An 8,712-nucleotide genomic window follows, 5' to 3' on the forward strand; every position below is an offset into this window, starting at 1 on the left:
AAAATATATATATAAAACAATTTGCCTACATGCAAAATAATTTACCTACAAAATAAAAGAATGTCGATTGATTTCACACTCTATATAATAATAACAAAATGTGGCTAGTACATATGTAATATCACATGAAAAATAATTTACCTACAAAATAAAATAAATGTTTTTTGCCAATTGATCCAAATTAATTAATTACATATTATTTTACATAAAAATATAGATAAATTATTTGTATGCATATATATAATTTTAACAAAATGTGTCTAATACATACATGCAAAATAATTTACCTACAATGATTGTCAAACAAATAAAAGAAACGAAATATATGATGGTAAGAGAAGTATAAAGTAGATAATTTTATAATAATAAGGCACTTATTTCTCACAATTATGGTGGATAATTAAATTCATTAACATAATTAGAGTGTTGTGGCACAATTGTAAATAGTTTGAAAATAATACGTATTTATTTGTTTACATGGCAGTCTACTTTAAATTTGGGTTTTATTTGGATGTTTAAAATGAAATGGGTTTTTGTCAAGAAAATAAATGTTGCATGGACTTATATCTAAAGAACCCATTAATTTATTATGCCAACTAAGCATCTGCTAAAAGTTTGTGCCACAAACATCTCCAATGAAACTTAATATTTCCTACCTTCCATTAATTAGTGCATCAAATTCGACCACATCTAACACTGTATGCTCAAGGATTATTAGTGTGGATACATGCTTAATAAAGATAACTCCGATAAAGATAATAGCTTGCTTCCAATTTCTTGAACAACACACATTGTGATTCTGTGAACTGCAACTCTTAAAGCAGTTGATTTTCCTAGGTCCTAAATTTCACATTAGAATTTTTACAAAATAAACAACTTCCTATAAAACCAGTAGAACTTGGATCATTGTGTGCATTCTTCCACACGCAAAACTAGTCCATTCAAATTCAACGGTTTATAACTAAAATTAAACTCGTAAAACATAAATTCGATCTGCTACCACATTTACCTCCACAGCTATATCACATAACTCTTCTGCTGCACCTTAGTTCTCTTCGCGTCGATAATGGACTCCACCAACTTAACTGTATTGTCCAACCTCCCCTCCGCATTCACCACCACATAATCGAAATTCTTAACATGCTTCACCTGTAACATCCCACATCGCCCAGGGAAGTGATCCTTAACTGTATATTCCCATCCCTACCTAGCACGAGGCCTTTTGGGAGCTCACTGGCTTCGAGTTCCGTTGGAACTCTGAAGTTAAGCGAGTAGCGTGCGAGAGCACTCCCATGATGGGTGACCCACTGGGAAGTTGCTTATGAGTTTCCAGATTTAAAACCATGAGGGCGTGATCGGGGCCCAAAGCGGACAATATCGTGCTACGGTAGTGGAGTGGGCCTGGGAAGTGGTCTGCCCCTGGTCGGGATGTGATAAATGGTATAAGAGCCAATCATTGGCTGAAGTGTGCCGACGAGGACGTCGGGCCCCTAAAGGGGGTGGATTGTAACATCCCACATCGCCCAGGGGAGTGATCCTTAAATGTATATTCCCATCCCTACCTAGCACGAGGCCTTTTGGGAGCTTACTGGCTTCGGGTTCCGTTGGAACTTCGAAGTTAAACGAGTAACACACGAGAGCACTCCCATGATGGGTGACCCATTGGGAAGTTGCTCGTGAGTTCCCAGAAACAAAACCATGAGGGCGTGATCGGGGCCCAAAGCGGACAATATCGTGCTACGACGGAGTCAGCCCGGGATGCGGTGGGGGCCCAGGTCGGGATGTGACATCACCTCCTCCCTAGCCGTCGCAACCCTCACAATAAGTCCTTCGTCTCGATTTTCCGGTCAATCAGCCTTTCCACAACATGTGCCCCACTCTCCGCCATAAAAAATATGAAAACAGCCGATTTCCTAAAAATCTTCCTCAGAGTCTGAACACCTTGGATGTCAACTCTCAAAACAATGTCGTACCCTTTCCCCAATTCATCCCTAATCTGCTGTTTGGGAATCCCTTTATAGTCTTCGTACACCAGCGCGTACTCTAGAAACTCATTCCTCTCCACCATTGTCAAAAACCCATCTTTGCTCACAAAGTAATTATCTTTGCCGTGAACTTCGTCGGGTCGCATTACACGGGTCGTCACCGTTACCACGAAATGCAAGTTCTCGTTGGAATCTTTGAGCTTTTTTTATGACCGTGTCCTTCCCGACGCCGCTGGGGTCGCTAATGACAATAATTATGGGGCTGGGCTGGGCCAGAGTCGCTCGGAGCTGAAAGACAATCCCAGAGAGGCCTCCAGAGTGCGGAGGAGCTTGGAGCGATGAGCTTTTTCGATGTGGGGAATGAGAACTAAATCGGGTCGGCGGGCGTCGCCTATTTGAGAGGATAAGGGTTGGGTGCTGGAGGGAAATGAGAGGGTGGGTTTTGGGTAGGGGCTGTGGATGCAAATTTCTTCCTCCTCGATCTTGGACAAAATTGCACCTACAAAACAATTAACACCTTTGGTCAAGGCCAAGAGCCTCATACGCCCACGATGAATGAGGGGCTTTGGCCGAAGAACCTCCGATGTCAAAGTTAGAATTTAGAGAGAAATAGTGTTTAGAGAATTTTGGGATTTTTGCAAGAGTGTTCGAATGAGTGTTGGGTGAAAATTGGAGCCTATTTATAAGGCTAGGCCAGTTCACTTTGGAGAGAAAGTGGCCAGCCAATTGATGGGTTTTTGGTTGAATTTTTGGTTTAATTAGCCAATTTATTGGCTAATTAAACATGAAAGAAATAAATGGGGGGTTATAGAATTAATTGACTAACTTAATTTGGGTAATAAAGTGGGAAAAGACAAAAAAGGTAAATAGCAAAGGGGATGGTCGGCCTTTGACTAGCTTTGGGGTTAAAGTGGATGTATTTTGTGGTTAATTGGATGATTTAATTGATATTTAATGGATTAATCCATTAATTAACCAATTAACATAATTTTGGAGTGAATACTTTGGAGGTTACCTTGCGAAAGGGGATTTGATGAGGTGAATCTTGAATTATTACCTTTTTTGGAGCATTTTTATGCTGCTCGTATGTAGGAATCCCAGTGTGTCTCAATGGTAGTTTGGTCATTTTTTACTAAAAATCCACGTGTCGCCTTGTGATTATTTTTGGCTCCACAGGGGCGGTGGAGGGAATTGGGGGATGGGAGGATTTTGGGGCGGAGGAGGAGGGGAAGGAGGAGGAGAAGAGCGAGAGATAGAGGAGGTGAGGAATATGCGAAACCTCGAAAGGGAGAGATAGTAGGGAGGAAGAAAGGTGGGGGTGCACTATACGAGGTTGGGAAGCAGAGAATGGAATCGAAGCTTTACAGTTATCAGTTAAAGTAGATAAGCTCCTTTTTTAGGCTGAGCCTAACCAATAGCAACAAGGCTTGGGGCCTTTGGAAAGGATGGCAGGCGGTGGCACAATGCAATTTAAGGGGGTGTGTTTATAGAAAACAAAATATACATAACATATTCACTATTACGTGGCGTTTTATTTAGTAAAATAATGAAATTTATTGAAACGATACGTTACAATATTGTAAATTTGTTTATATAAGTTACTCTCATTATGCGAAATTTAATGGACTATTATAGTGGCAAGTGGCTTGTAACTCAATTGGTTAAGAATATTCGTCCATGCACCTAAAATCCCATTTTCGAATCTCCTTTCCCATAAGAACAAGTCCACCCATTTTAGAAATGCAAGAGTAAAGGGCAAGGCATGGAAATTGTCCTTACTATTCACTTTGAACTGTAATTATCTTTGTGCAAGTCCACTCATTTTGGAAGGATAAAAATGGTTACTATTTGCAAAAATATATTTTCAACCACTATCATCGAGCCATGTGTCATTAATGGATTAATGGAATAATAGTTATGCAATGCCTCCATGAACCTCCCTAAAAAGAAAGGTTCGTTGTAGCTTGTAAACAAATTTCTAAAAGATGCTAGCGCTAGTCAAGCGACAGGCTGGGGCTTAGCGCCTAGCGCCTAGGAGTACTAGGTGGGCACCTAGACAGATTTAAGTAAATCTATTATATTTCGTGTAAATAAGTGTCTACTTATACTATATATATATATATATATATATATATATAATTTTATCATAAACTACAAAAATAGAATAACATACATATTATGAACTATTAGAACATAATGAAAACATGGGGAACCATGATATAAGTGTGTCCATTAAGTATGCAACAAGTCTCTTACAATTTATTGAAAAAAAAATAAAAATGCAAAATGAAAAGTTATATATTTTCTGTCTAAGTGAATCGTGACCTAGGTGGGTCTGGGTGGCTAGGCTGGCAGCTCAGCAAGTCTACGCACCATTTCTTAATTTTCAAACACTTAAGCATTACTCAGGGCGGTGGTCAGCCATTTAGCGCCTAGGGCGAGGCCTAAGCGGCACTAGGTGGGGATTTTTAGAACAGTGCTTATACCTACTTAGCAACAACCAATGATTGCTTGAAGGTGTTCCGAAGAGCTACCAAATAATGCCGGTGAGTCCAAGAATTTTCCTACTAATGGGCGACGTGCTAAGAGCATCTCCAAATGAGCTATCAAAATGCCCAAATCAGCTTTAATATTCATAAAAGGCAGCAACAAAATTTTCCAACAAAGAAGTCAAATCTGATGTGGCATGACATGAAATGACAACGCACCTTGCTGTCAAATTTGACAGCAACGTCAAATATTTCTTCGCCGAGCTCCTACTTCTTCCCTCATTTTCTGATTCGCCGGTACAGATATTCTTCTTAGCCGAGCTCCTACTTCTTCCCCTATTTTCTAATTCACCGAAACAAATATTCTTTTTCACAAGCTCCTACTTCTTCCCCCATTTTCTGATTCGCCGATACTACCCAATAGTTGGTTTCCTCAATTCCTCTAGGCTTACCAAAATCCCATCTTTTATTTTACCAATCCCCCAATCCTCCTCTGGTTTTTCTGGGGTTTCATATCTGTTCATCATATTGGGGATTTGATTTTGTATTTTAATTTTATATTAATCTTTTGCTCAGCTTTTTGGGTTTTTATTTTTAAATACTGGGTTTCTGAATACCATATTGGTTAGTGGTTAGTGCTTCTGCAACAAATGAAAAATTGAACCTTTGAAGAGGAAAATCGAAAATTCTTATTTGGGTTGTTTCCTTGTTCTTCTGGGAAAATTCTTATCTGGGCTTTTTTTGGGAAAATTCTTACCTTCGAAGAGGTGGGGTGGGATTTGTAAAATATAAACATAAAATATAAAAATTATAAAAAGAAAATAATGTAATAAAATAATAGTTCAATTTGGCATATCAGGTAGAGACTAAAATTTTAAAAGATGTCAAATTGCCACATAAGCCTTCAAATTTAAATTTTATGTTTAAAACCTTTGGAGATGGTCTAAAGCTCCCACAAGAATTTAAAAAAAAAATACTCATATAAATTAGATATATAGCATGAAAATACCCTAGTTAATTGCCTCATTTATAAATGATAACTAACCTCTAATCCGGGTTCAATCCCCATCAATTCTTTTCTTTACCAAATAACTATGTAACAGACTAATACTATTGCTCTACTAAAATAATAATAATAATTGTAACTAGTCTTTGTTGAAATATCCCACATCAGGTAGAGATAGAGAAAAAAGAGAGACTAAATATCTCAACCCCACTTCAACTAATACTTAAACCTTTTGTGATAAAATCTTACACCTAACAGCAATAATAGAACTACGATGGGTGCATTAAATGCACTTGAGTTTTGGTTTTTATTTTTTATTTTTTTTTTGTCTAGCTGTCTCCACTCCCAACTAGCTCATCTTATGCCCAGTGGCGAAACCATGAATTGTCGGGCAAATGGGCGAAAACGCTCTCTCCATTGAATTGGTTGTAACCAATAACACTAAAACCACTGTAAGAAGCTTATAACACTAATTTGTAGCTTTCACACCTCCCAGTCTTCAAATTATTTATAGGAAAAAATATTCACATGTCATTTTCTACCTTTCAATCCTATATTTTTTCTTTCTTTCTAGCATTTGCATTCGCGTTTGCATTCAATAAAGTAATAAAAATTAAGTGACATAAACAAGAGAATGAAGATAAAAAGAAAAAACAAAGGTAGTAAAAATTGTTTATGATGTTATCATTTATGTGCGGTAGCTAGTGAATATGGTAATCATACGTGATGAGAAGGCCAATTGCCCTTGGATTGTTGACCCAAACGAATATGTACAATGAAACATAAAACTGACATCTCCATAGCAACTGGGAAAATGATTTTCCCATAAAGGCCATCATCAAATCTTTGGTCGGGATCATTTTTCATGATTGAGCATTAGGGTGTAGTACCTAATGGTAGGCCTGGGCAAAAAATATCGAGAACCGAACCAAATTTGGTCGGTTCGGGTTTTTTTTTTCGATTCATTCAGTATGGGTACAAGATCGGTTCGGTTTTGTGTTTAGTCAGTTTGGTTTCGTTTCTTGGTTCGGTACCGAACCGTACCAAATCAGTTTTTCAATTAAAATCGTCGTCCACATGGCTTGTTTCTATTGGTGCTTATCCGAGTTCACAAGGACTTGGTCACACTAGAGTGGATCCCTGTGGTAACAAAGACTTGCGATTGCGATCTCTCTCTCTCAGTCTCCGACTCTCCAGCCTTCCCCCACCACACAGCCACCGCTCTCTCTCGCGCGATTTTCTCTCACAGACACTTAGAACTCTCGATCCAGCACCGAGTCTCACTCTCACCCCAAATTAGGTAATTAATTTAGTGTTTTGAAATCTAATTTCTGTCTTCCTTTTGAAATTTAATTTAGGGTTTGGAGTTTAATGGGACCAATGTTGATTTTGTCGGGACTAGCAATACTGGTGCGGCCACGAGTGACCGGTACTGCAATTATGCGCTTGGCCTTCTTGATAAGGCCACTCAGACTCTGAAGATTGTACCTATTGTTTCTAACAAGGTAATTGCTTCGGGACTTTTCGATTTTTGTTGGGTTAGTTTGCGGTGGCTAGCCGACTTTAATAGTTTGTTTCATTTTCGTTTTGATTTGTTTGATTTTGGTGATGTAGTGATGTAATGATGCACTGAATTAAAAACATTGGCATGAAGTTTACATTTGTGTTTTGTTTGTTTCATTGCTGAGAAACATTTTCATCGGCGGTGTTGCTTTAGTTTTCGCTCTGGTTTGGATTTGGAATTTGAGAAGTTGGGGACCTTATTATTATTTTGAGTATGACAAGCATAGTTATGGGATTCTATACTGAATGCTCTTCGTAAATGGAACTGTGGTTATTAAAATTGCAAAGAGTCCGATTTGAAATCTTGGGTTTAATTCATTTTTGTTATATATGTTTATATGAATGTGTATAATCTCACATTTACGCTTTGGTCCAATGGAATATAAGGTGAGCGTGTGTGTCTATATTTATCATTGCTTCTGCTTTACTAAGTCAATCTCTTGAATTTGTTTGCATTTTATAAAATTAGGGTTTTAATTTTTAGATTCAAATTGGGATTGGAATTGGGGGTTTCTCTGAAATTGTAAGATTATGCTGAGGCTTTTGAGTTTGTCGTTGGATTTTGTAGTTTTGATCTAGTTAATCTCTATTAGTTGCATTTTTTATGACTACACTTTTCACAGATTCAATTGGTGAACTGTGTTGGTTGGAAGTGGTGAACTGTGTAGTACACTTGCATTTTTCTTGGTTGGTTTTGGATGAGTTCTTTTACTCTCGAAGATTTGTTACAAACACTATTACTTTTACTCTCTTTTCCCCCCTTTGGGTTGTTTAGAAATTGGGTTTTCAATTTTTCATATGTATATGTAATAGGTATAGCTATATACATATATATATATATACATATATATCTAGTAGTAGTTTATAGCTATATACATATGCATATATATAGTTTTGAAGCCAACCGAACCAATCTATCTAGTAGTAGTTTATAGCTATATACATACATACATATATACATATATATATATATATATATATGTAATAGGTCAAATTGAACGATTGTCTCTGCATTCGAAATGTGATCAGCACAACAAAACACTATTAAAGAAGCTGAAATGGTAGTTTGATGGGATGAGTAGTTTTTAAGTAGAATATTGAAAGAAGGAAAACTTCTTGCAGATGATTAGTTTGTACCATCTTACTTTGCTTTTTCATCCCAAAAGAACGAAAATTTACAGTCGCTTTCACCTTTCTACTTTTACCTTGTGGATGTCCAGATTATCAATAGCATAAACTTCTGCAAGTAGCCAACTTCATTTCCATCTGACAAAATGTAGTAATTCACCATCTTAACATGTGGTTTGGACAAAAGGCTTTTATTTAAGCTTCAAAGCTCGTATATACATTAGTTGATACCGATTTTGATCTCTTTGTATGGGCTTGAATAAGTTCTCTTTTCCGATAGATGTGTAAACTCCGCCTATGTCTTACATGGCCGGTCCCAAGCCCGGATAAAGGAGGAGGGGGAGGGCGTCAGGTAGTCGACAGCCGGCACTCCATGATCACGTCAAATCCTTATGAAAATGAATCCAGAACAAAATAGCGCTAAAGCTAGGGCGTCACCCGTAAGTGGCGCGCTGTGCGGCCCGAGCACAGTGATAAGTGAGCAAGGGTCGCTGTATCTCCATCGGCACCCGGATGCAGTGTTAAATGAGCAAGGGGGCCA

At 37.9% G+C, this 8,712-nt stretch overlaps 1 long non-coding RNA gene and 1 pseudogene across 1 annotated transcript; one reads left to right on the plus strand and one right to left on the minus strand.

Moving 5' to 3' along the window:
* Positions 1-895: 895 nt before the first annotated feature.
* On the minus strand, positions 896-5,001 carry LOC126592176 (guanylate kinase 3, chloroplastic-like; annotated as a pseudogene).
* Positions 5,002-6,661: 1,660 nt separating this feature from the next.
* LOC126592696 (uncharacterized) lies at positions 6,662-7,323 on the plus strand. The gene is made up of 2 exons (XR_007612759.1): positions 6,662-6,780; positions 6,883-7,323. It is a non-coding gene; the product is annotated as an uncharacterized LOC126592696 (long non-coding RNA).
* The last annotated feature ends 1,389 nt before the right edge of the window (positions 7,324-8,712 follow it).

Source organism: Malus sylvestris, chromosome 12 (assembly GCF_916048215.2).
Source record: "Malus sylvestris chromosome 12, drMalSylv7.2, whole genome shotgun sequence".
Taxonomy (NCBI): Eukaryota; Viridiplantae; Streptophyta; class Magnoliopsida; order Rosales; family Rosaceae; genus Malus; species Malus sylvestris.